Here is a 16,888-nt window from a genome sequence, read left to right as displayed (position 1 = left end):
TCTGCTTGATTTTGAGTATTTTTGCTCTTCCTTTTCTAGTTTTCTAAGATTATTGATTATAAAAATTGATTATTGATTTGAAAAAAATGTTTACTACTCTGTTTTCCTCTCACCAATTGTTTTGGTGGTGCCTCAGAAATTTCGATACATTGTATTTTCATTTTTGTTTAATTAAAAATATTTTTAATTCCTTTTGAGAATTTGATTATTCTCATAGATTATTTAGAAGTGCCTTGTTTAGGGGCACCTGGCTGGCTCTGTTGGTTTAGCATCTGACTTCGGCTCAGGTCATGATCTCTCGGTTTGTGGCTTCGAGCCCCATGTCAAGCTTTGTGCTGACAGCTCAGAGCCAGAAGCCTGGTTCAGATTCTGTGTCTCCCTCTCTCTCTGCCCCTTCCCTGCTCATGCTCTCTCTCTCAAAAATAAATATTTTTAAAAAAGAAGTGCCTTGTTTAACTTCCAAAGAGATGTTACTGTCCTCATTCTGTTATTGACTTAGAAGTCAGTTAGTTCAGAGGTTAGTTCAGTTCCATTATGGTCTGAGAATATACTTTATATGACTGCAAATTTTTAAATGTGTTAAGGTTTGATTTATGACACAGAAAATATGGTCTATGTTGGCAAATACCCACTTAGACTTTAAAAGAATGTGTTCTGCCATTGTTAGGTGGAGTGTCCGATAAATGCCAACGAAGTCCAGCTGGTGAATGATACAGCCCAAGTGTTGGCCACAGACTTGGGTGGCATCTCCCCACAGGTTTCTGAAGTTCCCTCAGCACCTCCAAGCCCCCTGGCACCGCCCTCCCCAAACCTGCCCACCCTGGCGGTCTCTCATTCTGAGAACTTTTCACTCTGCCAATGCCATAGCTCTTCCCCCCTGGACTCCGCCTCCCTGTGCCAGCCAGCACGTCCTCAGGAGTAAATCTGGTTGGATGGAGGGCTCACTTCACATGCCCCCTCCTTTTAAGATCTATAATCTTGTATTTTTTATTGCATAGTGGTTCTGCATATTTTTCTGAATTCTGTGGTTGGTCATGACATATATTCTACCTAATATTTTTTTTAAAGGCTTTTCAATAATTTCACAAATAACTCATGGTTTTAGGCGTGATCAGAATCAGAGCCCTTTAACTAACTTTTGGGAATGAAAGGTGAATCTTTCAAAGAGGGATCAATAAAATGTGAAATATCCCTCCACAACTCATGTTAGCTATGGAGCGCAATGGACGGTGATGGCGAGTTTCCACACACCGCTGTTTTCTGGCGTGGAGTTTTGTCATTTCTGTGTCCTGTCCTAAAGAAAACAGACTTTTAAGGAGACTTAGTTGTTTTTCTGACATTGTAACAAGACATAACAGTTCTAGAGCCACTTGGAATATACCATGGGGTAACAATATAATAGTTATATCATCACCCTATAACCCACAACAATAGAGACAGTTGCTATGTTTTAAAAACATATTTAAAAAACACCCCGCTCCCTAGCTTGTCAATATCGTAAGCATATTGGAGAAGACTTATTCCCACTTGTGTTTTGAGTATTTTACCTTTTGCTCTGACTGATGTTTGCTATGGACAAAAACAGTTTCATAAGAAAGAGAAATCACAAGATCTCCAGCCATTTTCTTCCAACGTGTCCCCTCCTCAAAGTAAGTCATTTCTTAGCAAGGTTAGTATTAGGCCTAGCAATTGAAATTTTGGCTACTAGAATCAAGATTGAATGAGGAAATATACCTTTTTCTTAACTTTTTTTTTAAAATTTCTGAGAGAGAACAAGGAAATATACTTTAGAAGAGCTGGAAATAACCGCATGACTGCACAGGTGATTAGATAGCCACACGTTTAGAATCACGTAAAACACCGTGTTGGGCTTCTGTGGACAAGACATCATGGGACTAGTCCATTGGTAACTTTCAGTGGAAAGAGCATCACACAGTACAAATTAAAAATGAGGCCTCTTCGAGCATAAAATCATTTTTATTCACTACCAACTATACAAAAAATAGAGGTGGACAGCCTACGGCCATACCACCCTGAATGCACCCGATCTTGTCTGATCTCAGAAAAAATAGAGGTGGACATAAAAGAATGTTTATTTAAGAAAATGCTCATGACATCATCTTCAAAGAAAAACGAAAATATACATGGGTTACCATTTCATTTGTTAAAAAAAAAGTTTGTGAAAATTTAGTTCTGTATTTGTCAACACAGGATTTTCATTGATGGTCACTTTTTTGGTCAAATTTAATTTTTCCCTGTATTGTCCAAATTATATAAAATGACATGTATTTTCTTTTGATTCAAAGTGAGAGCATTTTCCTTTAAAGGCGGGGGGGGGGACTTTAAAAATAAAAACAGTTTAAAGTATTGTGTGAAATGAAAGAAGCCAGACACAAAAGGCAAGATAATTACAAGATCCCATTTATATAGGTGTCCAGAACAGACAAATCCATAGAGAAAGAAAGTGAATGAGTGGCTTCCAGGATTGGGGGGTAGGGGGGGAATGGTGTCACTAAATGCAGAGTGACTGCTATTTATGTAAATTATAGCTTAACAAAAAAAGTTCAAGTAAAATTTTTTAGAGCAAGATAATATACTTTAGTCATCATTTATTGCTACTCATTTCTTTTTTTTAAATTCAATATTGTTTTAATGTTTACTTATTTTTGAGAGATAGAGCACGAGCAAGGGAGGGGCAGAGAGAGAGGGAGGCAGAGAATCTGAAGCAGGCTCCAGGCTCTGAGCTGTCAGCACAGAGCCCGATGCGGGGCTCAAACTCACAAACTGTTAGATCACGACCTGAGCTGAAGTCGGACGCTTAACCAACTGAGCCACCCAGGTGCCCCTATTGCTACTCATTTCTAATCTGTTTATTTTTAAAAAGCCTTAGTAAGGTATAATTCGCATAATATAAAATTCAACCATCAAAAATAGACAATTCGGGGATTTTCACATATTTGCAGAGTTATACCTCCATCAACACTATTTAATTCTGGAATATTTTCAATACCTCTGGAAAAATCTATACTCATTAGCAGGCACGAACCATCCTGTGCCAACCCAACCACTCAGCCCTGGACAGCTGCTTACTTTCTAATACTTATAAATTCGCCTATTTGGGGCATGTCATCTAAATGGAATAATCAAGGGGTGCCTGGGTGGCTCAGTCGGTTAAGCAGCCGACTTCGGCTCAGGTCATGATCTCACAGTTCATGGGTTCGAGCCCCACATCAGGCTCTGTGCTGACAGCTCAGAGCCTGGAGCCTGCTTTGGATTCTGTGTCTCCTTCTCTCTCTGCCCCTCCCCTGCTCACACTCTGTCTCTCTCTGTCAAAAAAAAATGAATGAATGTTAAAAATTTTTAAAAATCAATAAATGGAATAATCTGAATCATGGATATCTGTGATTGAATTCCTCCACATAGCAGGTTTTCCACATCAATCTATGTTGTAGCATGTATCAGTACTTCGTTCCTTCTTACTACCAAATAGATTCAAACGCATGGGTATCCCAAGTATTGTTGAGCCATTCATCTGTTTACAGACATTTTATTGTTTTCAGTATGGGGCCGAAATAAATAATGCTGGTGTGAATATTCATGTATTGGTTTATAAGTTTCCTTTTGTGGGGGAAGCATACATCTAGATGTGGAATTCCTGGATCACAGTACCTCTCTATTGCCAAACTGTTTCCCAAACACTGGTACCACTTACATTCCCACCAGCAATATATGAGCATTCTCATTTCTCCACATCATTGCAAACACTTTTTTGTTGTCTGACTTTTTAATTATAACCATCTTAGTGTGTATGAAGTCGTATTTCAGTGCAGCTTTGATGTACATTTTCTGAATGAGTAATTATGTTGAGCAACTTTACATGTGTTTGCCACGTGTATATTTTCTGTGGAGGAATGCCTGCTCAGATCCTTTTTTAATTGGCTTTATTTGGTTATTTGGATTTTTTTTATTATTGAGTTGTGAAAGCTCTTTATATATTTTGAAACTTCTGTATGTATAAGTACCTTCTAAGAGATGATTTGTAAATATCTCCCCTTCTTTGGGGTGTTTTCTCACCTTCTTGGTGATATTATCTGCAGCAGAAATGGCTTTTGTGTTAAAGCATTTCAATTTATTTGCTTTTTTCTTTTGCACTTATGTGTTGGTGTCATTTGTAAGAAGCCGGTTCCTAACACGGGTCATGTATCCTTCTAAGTGCTTTATGGTTTTAGCTTTTATATTTAGTTCTTTGATCTATTTAAGTTCATTTCAATACATGGTGTGAGATGCAAGTTCAACTTCAATCTCTTACATGTGAATATCCAGTTTTTCTTAAAACATTTGTTAGAAAGACTATTCTTTTCCCCCACTGAATTGTCTTGGCCCTTTGTTGAAAATCAATTTGCCAGTAATGTGTTTATTTCTTTATACTCAATTCTATTCTATTGATCCAAAGGGTAGTATCACACTGTTTTGAGCATGTATTTCTGTAGTAAGTTTTGAAAGCAGAAAGTGTGAATTCTTCCACTTTTCTTCTTCTTTATGAAAATTTTGACTGTTCTGGGTCCACTACATTTCTATATGATTTTAGGATTAGCTTGTCAATTCCTGCAGAAAAGACAACTGTGATGATAGAAATTGTATTGAATCCATAGGTCAGCTGGGCGAATATTTTTTAAGGTTTATTTATTTATTTTTAGAGGGGGAGAGAGCATCGAGAGACAGAGGTAGAGACTCCGAAGTAGGGTCTGCACTCTCAGCATGGAGCCCCATGCAGGGCTCAAATTCAAAAACCATGAGCTAACCATAAACATGACCTGAACCAAAATCAAGAGTCGGACACTTAACTAACTGAGCCACTCAGGTGCCCTAGGGGGAATATTGTTATCTTAGAAAAAATAATCCTTTGATTGAGAAATATGGAATTTCCTTATATTTACTTAGGTATTTCATTTCTTTCAATGATGTTTTATAATTTTCAATGTACAAGTTTTGTGTTTCTTTTTATTCATTTACTCTTTTTTGATGCTATTATAAATGGAATTATTCTCTTAGTCTCATTGCTAATGTGTGGAAATACAATTGATTTTGGTTTGTTGATCTTGTTTACTGCAACCTTGGTGAATTCCTTCATTAATTCTTACAGATTTATATCAGACTGCTGGGATTTTTGTGTATAAAAGGTGATGTCTTCTTCAAAGAAAGATAGTTTTTGTTTGTCTATTTGTTTCCCCTTCCCAGTCAAGATGCTTTGTATTTTTTCACTTGCCTAATTGTCCAGGATAGACCTCTAAACACAATACTGAATAGTGGTGAGATCGATATTGTGCCCTGTTCCTCATCTGAGGAGGAAAGCACTTAGGTTTTCACCACTAAACTATGATGTTTTCATTGGATTTTTTTTTTTTTTTGTAGCTGTCCTTTATTAGCCTGAGGAAATTCTCTTCTGTTTCCGGTTGGTAAAGTGTTTGTATCATGAAAGAGTGTTGATCTTGTCAAATTTCATTTTTATATGTGTCTACTGGCATTCATGTGGTATCCAACCTTCATTCTAGGATATTACCATTAGTATTAGTAGGATAGATTCCACCTGGTCATAGTGTAAAATCTTTTTTATATATGTTTTTGGATTCATTTTGCTAGTATTTTGTTGGGAATTTTTGCCTCTATGTCTATAAGATTTATACATCTATAGTTTTCTTCTGTTCTCTCTTGGTTTTGGCATCAGGGAAATGCCAGCCGGATAGAACTTATGACAAGAGTGACTTCTGCTTCTATTTCTTGGAAGAATTTGGGCAGGATTGACATGAAATCTTCTTTAATTGTTTGCTAGAAATCACCACTACAGCCACTCAGATTCAGGTTTTCAACTTGTTTATGTATTACCAGATTGTTCACATTATTAAAAAAAATTTTTTTAGCATTTATTCACTTTTTTGAGAGGAGAGGACACAGAGGAGACAGATCATGAGTGAGAGAGGGGTTGAGAGAGAGGGAGACACAGAATCCGAAGCAGGCTCCAGGCTCTGAGCTGTTGGCACAGAGCCGGACGTGGGGCTGGAACCCATGAACCGCAAGATTGTGACCTGAGCCAAAGTGCAATGCTTAACAGCCTGAGCCACCCAGGCGCCTCAACATTTTCTGTTACTTTTGAAATCATGTTTTGTAGTTTGGGTCTTTCTAGGAATGTTCCCCATTTCATCTCCTCATCCCATTTGTAGGTAAACCCTTATGTAGCGTATTCCCTTATAATTCTTTTATTTCTACAAAGTCAGGCATAGTGCCTCTTTCGTTCCTAATTTTAATTTTATTTGGTTCTTTTTTTTCAAATCTAGCTGAAAGTTTGTCCATTTATCTTTCCAAAGAAACTTTTTATCTATGGTTTTTCTTCTTTTAAAAAAATGTGTTCTTTATTTTTGAGAGCATGAATGTGGGAGGTGCAAAGAGAGAGGGGGACAAAGGATCTGAAGCAGGCTCCACACTGCAGCCCAGAGCCCGATGCGGGGCTCAAACTCAAGAACCACAAGATCATGACCTGAACCAAAGTCAGACGCTCACCTGCTGGAGCCACCCAAGCGCCTTCTGTGGTTTTTCCATCTTCCTTATCACTTATTTCCAATAGTCTCTACTATTCCATTCCTTCTGTTTGCTTTGGGTTGAGTTTACTCTTCGCTCTCCAGTCTTAAGATGGAAGGTTAGATTATTGATTTGAAATTATTCCTATATGTTACATATATGCACTCACAACTATTAATTTCCCTCTAAGCCTTACATCTTCTACGTCCCTTAAGTTTTGATAGTTTTTTTTGTTTTGTTTTCATTTATGTCAAAGGACTTTCTAATTTCTGACGTGAGTTCTGTGCCCACAATCCCCCACCATCCCCAAGAACTTGTTTCTGCTGATTTGGCTTTTTAGTGTCATGACTGGACTCCTACTTTGAAGTCTACTTCCGCAGCCCCCGACACGCGACCTCTAATGTTTCTGCTCAATTTTTTTTTATTCTCTAAGCCGCCTCTTCTATGTGTCATCCCAGAGTCAGCACCATTTACTGTCAGCCATTGATTGGTCAGAGTTGTGTGTAAGCCCCCAGACCAGTGAGGCTTTCACCTTTTACTGTTGGATCTGTGCACGGCTTGGAGACCTCTGTCACTGTTCAGGGAGCATAGGACCGTGTCCAGCAATCAACCATATATTGTACCTCTGACGTTCCCTCTCTAGCCGCTCCCCAGAGAGTGTGGCCTGGGGTGTTCAGATAATATCCCTGGTCAACAGGAATGACTGTGGTTTTAGGGGGGAGCTCTCTCTGAAGATTTTTTTTTTTTACTTTTTTTTTCTATTTTTACGTGATCTCTCTACCCCAGTGGGGCTCAAACTTACAACCCTGAGATCAAGAGTCACATGCTCTACTGACTGAGTCAGCCAGTCACCCCCAGTGGGCTATAGTTGAATGTCTCCTTCCCTGATCTTCCCTTTAAGCTCTTGAGTGTCCATAAACCATGTGAAATAAATGTCTCTCTCTTTGCTGTATCCCCTCTTGTCAGTCTCCAGAGACTCTGAATGATTGTCTTGGTGAATTTTCATCAGTTTAACAACTATCTGTCTGGAGGAGAGGCTTGCTTAAGCTCCTCACACTGTCATTCCAGAAGTTCTGCTCAACATTTATTATTTCTGGCACTAAACCTTGAATTCATAGATATTTTATTCTGGTTTTGCCTCCTCACACCTATTCCCAACAATGAATGTTTAGCTTTTTGGGGTCAGGAAAAAGACCTTAGATTTCTGGACTGACTAAATGCTAAGATAGTTTTTTTTTTTTAATTTTGTTAACATTTATTTATTTTTGAGAGACAGAGCATGAGGGGAGAAGGGCAGAGAGGGAGACACAGAATTGGAGATGCTAAGGTATTAAATGTAACACACAGAAAAGCTTCAAAGTTAAAAGGTAACAGGACACAACATCACATTAAAATGAAGACATGTAGGAGCACCTGGGTGGCTCAGTCAGTTGAGCATCCAGCTCTTGATTTCAGATCAGGTCATGATGTCACAGTTTGTGGGTTCGAGCCCCATGTCAGGCTCTGTGCTGACCGGACAGAGCCTGCTTGGGATTCCCCCCGCCCGTCTCTGCCTCTCCCCCACCTGTGCTGTCTCTCTTAAAATAAATAAACTTTAAAAAAACATTAATATGAAGACATTGATTGAAAAATTATCCCTACCTGTTCAAATGTTGTTATAAAATACGTATATCTATTATATCATCAAGAAAACAGTCTTTTTTCAACAAGTCAGTGGATAGTACTTTCCAATGCCAAATTTCTTTTCTTTAAGTCCCTGCAGTCTGGAAGATATGCTTCCTAATGTAACCTTCTTGCCTGCCTTTGTGCATGGATTTGTGAGCTCCAGGAAGGCAGAAGAAAAATCCCTACTTTACATTTTGTGACATGAGACTACCAGTGTGGCTGGGTCAGGTCGCTCACGTGAACCACAGACCAGACTGTGGAAAGGGTTGTCCTGACAACTGGACTTGACTGACCCAGTTTTTCATCCCCGTTATGAATCTGCAACTATTATTTCTTTTGTTCTCAGTCAATTAAGAAAAACGTAAAAATTCAGTACATTTCTTTGAAAGCAGAACAAGCACAAAAGAAAAGCAATACCCAGAGCACTGGGTTGTCGTGAATGCAAGTGAAACTCTTCAAAATAGTTCCAATCGGCTTGTGGGAGAAACAGAGAAAATCTCCTGTGTGGTATTCTTCACTCTGGGACCATGCCGACACCTGCCATGATTGTCTGTGGTAGATCCTCACGTCCTCAGTAAACTGCAGACCACTGTTTGCAGGCGCTGACCACCACTCCCCTCCCCCCACACACAGGTGTTCTCCATCATGTGGTGGTGTCTGGTCCAACATGACAAGATGGCGGAGCCGTGTCCAGGGTGGAACCAGGAAGGGGACAGGATAGGGTGAGGGACAGGTAACTGCTCCCTGTTTTGGAGATTCTGGTTTATTTCTACACCCGAACTAGTGCTGACTATGCTGGAGCGCTACCTCCACTTTCTCGGCCTGCCATTTCTCTCCAAGTCCATTCATTCGCCCGGTGTCATGTCTTCCTGCTTTTCTGATTACCGACTGACAGCATCCCTCATATTTGCCCCCACTGCCGACTCAGGGCCAACCAGAGAAAGCCAAATATGCATGCTTAGCCAATCCCGTGGGAGGCCCCCTTCTAGTTAGCCTGCCGACGGCTTCCCCATGACGACGGCCTCCAAGCAGAGCATAACTGAGGTCTTCCCTTTGCTCACCATGACTCTTTCCCACCCCTTTGCCTACCTATGAGTCTCTGCCTAAACACAAGTTATGGTAGCTGATTCCCTTATGACAGCAAGCTCTAAATAAATAACTTTTGCTTGTTCCCATTTGGTTGAGGAGCCTTTATTTTCACATGATGAAACATCTCGTGGATGACAAAAAAAGTAAAGTGTCAGTCCTCTGTTATTCATTAATCCTGACTCCATTCAAAATTTTGGTATGAGTACACTCATTACTGATGAAACAACTATCCACGTTCACTTCTCATCTTGTGCCTGTTTAATAAATTTAGCCAGCCACCCCTAAAACTGTGTTGTGAGTTTGGTCAATCAAATCCATGGGAGTAATATCCAGTCACAATCATCTTCTTCAAAACTAAGCATTATTTTTGTATGAGGTAGCTTATAATTCTTGAGCCCCTGAGTATTCCTTCTTGTGGTTTCTGTAAGGTAGAAACTAGAAGGTTCTCAGCAAAGAGAAGGACGGTGTGCAGCTCTCTGCCCTGATGTAAGCTGAGCATAAGCTCACAGAGCTGTGAGCCTGAAGGATGGCTCAGGTGATTCATATACTTACAGAAATTGGTGACCCAAGCCAAGAGAGAATATCCAGCTTGTATATGTACCATTTGTATTACCCTCAACCCGTGACCATATTCCGAAACACTGTTAAACATGTAATTAGAATTGTTCCATAATATAGTGTCCTAGCCACTCAACAGAAAAGCATAGCATCAAGTGAATGATTTCCTAGGCACCCCGCATTTTCTGTCTCCGTCCACCACACAGACACACACGGACATCCACGTGTACATACACATGCATCCACGTGCCATGTACTAAGGTAAGGGTAGTGAGGCATTTATCTCAGATGCCAACTTTAAGCAGAGGAGGGGGTCCAAAAACTGAGCAATCAAGGTTAGGAATATTTAATACAATACCTTTAAAACTAAAATTAGTGGAGGGGCGCCTGGATAGCTCAGTCAGTTAAGCGTCCGACTTCAGCTAAGGTCATGATCTCATGGTTCGTGGGTTCAAGCCCTGTGTCAGGCTCTATGCTGACAGCTCAGAGCCTGGAGCCTGCTTCGGATTCTGTGTCTCCCTCTCTCTGCTCTTCCCCAATTTGCTCTCTCTCTCTCAAAAATAAAAAACATTAAAGTTTTTTTTTAATTAAAAAAAACCCTAACATTAGTGGAAAAATCCACAATGAACAAAACACAATTTCAAATAAAGTCAGGATTCTACCCTGCATGTGAATAAGTACCTTGCCTCACTTACTTCCCTCTGGAAAACTATTTGCAAAAATAGATGGTTCATGTTCCTCAGAAATATGTTTCCTTTTTAAATAGTGGGAAGTACTATATCAGTGAAAATTAAGACGCACATTGGTCTGCTTTGCAAATTAATATCTAGACACCCTCGCAAAGTATATTATCAATTTATCAACCCTAGTATGACAATATTTACTGATATAGAAATATGATACATGATAACAAAACTATAAACATGACGGGTGAATTTGAAACCAAGCAGAATTTGAGGATTTTTGAGGATTTTGTCCATAACATTTAAAATAGCTCTTCAGGAGTCCAAAGGTCAACCCATTGATCTGGGAGGAAGAAACCAGTCAGGTGAATAAAAACTTCACACACTGCAAGGTTTTCTTAGCATTCATTTATTGCATGAGTGCCTCTTTCCATTATATTCCCATCCCCTCGTCTGATAAAGTGCTGAGTACTGTATTTCAAGTTGTCATATCTAAGGCTAACTTCTGTTCATTATTATATAAGACAGCTTCTTTCCCACACAAACTCTCTCTTAGGAAGGCGAAACTGCCCTGCCTTAGGCATTTAGTATACACCATGCCAGTGTCAACTGCAATTCTATTTCTCCCTCAATGGTGTTTGCTTCTCTTCCAGTTCCAGAAGGAGCACCCATTATCAGCTGGAGAACAGGCTTTTCATATGTGTGTGAACTTGTGCGAGCCCAATCCCCAGTCTCCTAAATTAGATCCATTTCTTATCTCTATTTTTCTTTTTCCTCTACCCGCCCCCCTTTTCCCCTGGCTTTTGTGTTTTCCCCTCCTATTTACAACTTTCAAAACATGCTACTGTGATGAAAGAAAAAAATAAATTATGTTTGTTCTCTAAAATTATTAGAAAATAAAGCATCTCTGTTACTATTGAGGCCTTTGAGTTTTACATTGCTAAGAAATTAATATTTCAGGGGTACCTGTGTGGCCCATTCAGTTAAGCATCTGACTTCAGCTCAGGTCATGATCTTGTGGTTTGTGGGTTTAAGCCCTGTGTGGGGCTCTGTGCTGACAGCTAAGAGCCTGGAGCCCGCTTAGAGTCCTGGGTCTTCCTCTCTCATTGCCACTCCCCTGCTCATGCTCTGTCTCTCTCTCTAGAAAATAAACATTAAAAAAATAAATTAATATTTCAAACAGAAAGAAAAAGTATATGACCATGTTTACAACTGTTACCTTTGCAGAGGAAATTCTTCAAAAGCTTATAAACCCTTCAGGGGACAGTCTAGAAAATTCTGCTTGACTCACTTCTCCTCGGGCGTGTTACTAATTTCTACTTTTCTGAGTTTGACAAAAACTTGCAAAAAATCTATCAAAATCCCTAGTCAGAGAGCAGTCTCCACAACGCTGAGCTTCCTCTTATGAACCAGGAAGTTTGCTGAGGCTAATAGGGACTACAAAACCTTTTTTAAAAAGGCAAACTGCATTCATGTCAAATACAAAAAGTAAGAATCTGGACCTAAAAAGACTCAAGTAGTCCTGGGTCTGAAAGCCCCAATGTCCACCCCTCAGTCTTGACCTTCCTTCTGTCCTACTTCCTAGCTAGGTGCCTCTTCCTCTGACATCTGTCACTTTTCTGCACTGCTCAGAACTCTCAAAGACACCCCACTGCGTTCAAGGATTAAAATTAAGTGTCTCTGCCTAACAGTCAAAGCCATGCATCCTCGGGTCCTAATCCCTTTCCGGAGGAGTTGTATAACGAAGCAACCAGCATGCTGGTAAGCATATGGCAAACCACAGACAGGTGAAACCATATATGAATAGCATGAGAATCACAGGAATTTCCAATATAATAGGACTTGTACATAATTAAGCTACTTCATATTTTCTCTATCGGAGCTCCCTTATCATAATTCTTTTTCATTTCCCTCACATCTGTAATTGTTCACCCCTGCCAGATAGTTTGCTGTAAACAGAGGATTACAGAGAGAGATTTTTACATTGAGCCATTATACCTATATAGCTGTGTGATTTGAAAATATTTTCTCCCACTGGGTGCCTTTTCTTTTAATTCTCTTACCACTATTGGTTGCAAGTAATAATTTCCAAATTTGTAAAAATTTTAATTTATATAAATTTTCTTTTGTACAGTGTTTCTTCATTGTACCTGAAAACTCGTACAAAAGCCAAGATGAGCAGACTTTCTCCTCTACTTTCTTCTAAAGGCTTTACAGACTAACATTATACATTAGAGCATATGATCCATTTATAGCTAAATTTGATATAGAATGACAGGTATGTGTCAACATTTATTTTATTACACACACACATCTTATTATTCTAACATCTGTTGAAAGAAATATCTTCCTCCATCAATAATCTTTGAACCTTCATCAAAATGAGTTGACCAGATACATGTGGCTTTATTTGTAGACATTCTATTCTGCCCGTGATCTACATGTGGATCTTTTTGCCAATACCATTAATGACTTAATTGTTATATGTTTCAAGTGAGTCTGGAAATCTAGTGGTACAAGTTCTCCACCTTCTTTTTCTTTTTTCATATTGTTTTGGCAATACTACCACCTTTTGCCTTTCCACTATTTTAGAATCAGTTTTTGAGTATTTACTAAGAGTCTTGCCAGGATTTTGAATGGAATTTCATTGAAGCAATAAATAAGGGTAGAGAAGATTAATATCCTAATAGCATTTAGTCTTCCAAACGTGACCCCAAATTATCTTGACAGATTTTAGGTCTTATTTGATTTCTGATTTCTGTATATATTTTGTTAGATTCAAATGTGATGTATTTCTTTTTTATTATTCTATTTTAAATGGTATTCTTTTAATTTAAAATTCCAATTGTAAATTACAAGTACATAGAAACATAAATGGATTTTTATAATATTGATCTTGAGGCACCTGGGTGGCTAAGTCAGTTAACTGTTCTACTCTAGATTTTGGCTCAGGTCATGATTTCATGGTTCGTGGTATCAAGCCTTGCAGATCCTTTCTCCCCCTCTCTTCCTGCCCTTCCCCCTCACACACACACACACACACACACACACACACACACACACTCTCTCTCTCTCTCTCACTCACAATAAATTTTAAAAAAATTACAATATTGATCTTGTATATGCAACCTTATCAAAATTACTTGTTAGTGCTAGAAATATTTTTGTATATTGTTTTAGCTTTTATATGAGAAAATTATGCTTTATTTCATTCTTTCTAATTTGTATGCTTTTTATTTATCTTTTTTTACTGTACTGGCTAGCAACTTAACATTATGTTTCGTGCAAGCAGTGAGAAACAACAATATTGCTTATCCTCAATCATTCAGAGAAAGAATTGAGTCACTCACCATCACAGAGGATTTTAGTTGTAAATTTTTGTAGATGTCTTATTATTACCTTTATTAAGTTATGTCTATACTTAATTTACTGAGAGGTTTTTTTTATCATGAAGGCATATGAGGTTTTGTCCAATAATTTTTTATGTCTATTGGTATGAGTCTATGTCTTCTTATTTAGTCTATTAAAATGGTGAAGTGCATTTGACATGTTTTTTAATGTTGAATGAGCCTTGTACGTTAGGAAAAAATTCTACTTGGTCATGAGAAAGGAGTGAGAATTAAATTTAACATTATATTGAGGCTTCAAACTGAATCTCAATGTGCAAAATTGGCCAGAAATGATGGGATATGCAGGAAATAAGAAAAAGAAACTCAACTAACATATGTGAGGATAGTGTGGGAAGAATAAAAGCATTTCATGATATCCCACATTGATTGAGTCAGGACCATTGCACAAAGCAGTATACTCCTGGTACACAAAATAGGTACTTACACAGGTAAACACTCACATATGCACACTCATATAACCACGTGAAAATGGAATACCACACAGCAGTTAAAAGAATAAATATCTCCTTGTGGATAAATTATTTAGAGTAAGAAGAAAATTGTAGAATGGGGTAAATAGTACCCTACTGCCTATACAAAGTTTAAATATGTATAAAATGATACTACTCTGTGTGCGTGCATGTGTGTGTGTGTGTGTGTGTGTGTGTGTTAGGTTGGGAAAGTCTTCAGGGTCAAAGAAGGGCAAATGTACATGTGTACCTGCATATAAATATGGAAAAGGACTGAATACACAGACACCAAACTCATAACAAGGATTTGCATCCAGGAGGGCAGAGACTTAGATTAGGTTGCTCAAATTGGCGATGGGTTTATTTCCAATATATTTTATTTTTTACAATATGAATCTGTAGTATGTTACGTATATGACTTTGAAAGCATATGTCTATTCAAAAAAACATCTGAAAACATGTTAAAATGTTAGCAGTGGTTAAGTCCCTATGGCTGGAAGATGAATGACTTATCATTTTCTTACCCAGTTTTATATTTAAAATAAGAATCATTCTAAAATGGTTATTTGCAAAAAAGAAGTATTGCCCAGTGATAACACACACAAATTTCACTGTGAAGTTAGTTGTTATTTGGCTTACATGAAGTATGGGATTGAGGAATGGTCCTCTCCAGAAAGCTCTCCATTCTTCCTCTGTTTTCTTGACCCACAGGAAAAGATTCCCTTCAGTTGGGAGATTCTCTTCCTCCCTACCCAAAAATGGCACCTGCACCATTCCTTACTATGTGACAACTGACTATATTTTCCCCTGTATTGCTTAACACTCTCTGATCCCATAAATACATTTTGTTTTCCAGCCTTTAAAAGGTAAGACCATGAGGACAGAGATTTTGTATGTTTTCTTCATTGCATCTCCTTTACCAGGAAGAGTGTATGGATTATGTAGGTATGCAAGAAATATTTTTTAATGAGCCATACTTTTTATTTCTGAAGCTGCCTACATAAAACACCTCAATGTGCCAAGGTGTCCCTCTGTCCCTTTCTTGAGGAGCCTCTGACCCCCTAAGTCCTCAACAGTGTCCCCAGATGATTAAACCGCTTCCTTAATTCACAGGCCTAACGTCGCCCACCAGGAAGCTTAGTGTGACAATCAGTCTCCTAAAATTGTTCTGAAGGCAGCCCTCACCTCTTACGTGTGTTTTATCTGTTTAGTTTTTATCCAGAATTCAGTCAAGCATCTCAATTTTTGATATCTGGCATTTGAACTGGCTTCCTATGAAGCAGGAAAGAACTCATAATTGACCCCCATGTCTTTAAAAAGCCCCCCGTAGAGCAGCGATTTGAGAGAATGGACCCCACACACTGTGGCGGAACACATCACTTTCCACCTGCTGTCACCTCAGGGCGACACTGACAGAGATGACAGAGAGTGGTCATCCATGATAGGAGACTTAATCCCATTCACCAGAGCAGGCAAAACATTGCCAGTGTTTTCATTTATTTATCAAGTATTCTGTTTACTCACATGTAATCAGAACACCGTTTATTCTTGGTTAATCAACTTTTGACCGTTTTGGAAGCTATCAAACTTCTGCAATTACCAAAACTGGTTCCCAAATGAGAAAATCTCATTTACTGAACACAACTCCAACCGTAATCATAGACATGACTTCACAGAGGTAGCTTCACTGCCAATTCTTCAGACACTTTCTTCAAAATGTTCCGGGGTCGGTGGGGTGGGGGGGAGGTGATGTTACAGGAAACACTCTGAAACATGCCACATAAGCGACAGAAGTCAGTCCACTCTTCCACCACAATCCATAAGCCCAAGATGCCATTTTCAGAGCAAACGGCTTTACCAAAGATGCTCCAATCCTGGAACTTCTCGTGATGGCCACCAGATAAGAAGGCTTTCATTTTGGACAAACCCAAGACTGGCCAAGTTCTGATGTCTTCAAACTGGCCTTTGTCACAAACAAACAAATAAACAAGCAAATGACACCTCTCTCCGCCAACAATCACCAAACAACAAAAACAGATCACCTTTCTTTTCCTCCGGAAGGAACAGATAAAAACACTCACTCGGCTTTGCTTTCTGCTTCAGTTTTATTCCTAGACGTATCTCTTCCCACTTGCCAAGGAAACTGCAACATTAAGTCTTTAAAGTATTTTTGTTTTCTTTTTTACATTTTATGACCCAAGGCAGGCTTGCACAAACAGGCAGATGTAGACAGCTGAGAAAAAAAGGAAAAGGTTCCCAACTTCAAAAGCCCATTGGCAGGGTCTCTCTGAGCTTCTCTCTCACCTCCTAGTGAAGTCTATACGGTCGGCTCTGATGTGCAGAGTTAGGAGAAGGGACAGGCCTAGATAAAAGCTGGCTACAGGCAAGACCGGATCAGTCCATTAAATTGCTTTGAAAAGCAACCAAAGGTCATTCTGCGGATTAACAGTCTGAGACTGGA

This window comes from Crocuta crocuta, unplaced genomic scaffold, assembly GCF_008692635.1.
Source record: "Crocuta crocuta isolate KB4526 unplaced genomic scaffold, BGI_CrCroc_1.0 scaffold41, whole genome shotgun sequence".
Taxonomy (NCBI): Eukaryota; Metazoa; Chordata; class Mammalia; order Carnivora; family Hyaenidae; genus Crocuta; species Crocuta crocuta.
This window is presented reverse-complemented; position numbering follows the sequence as displayed.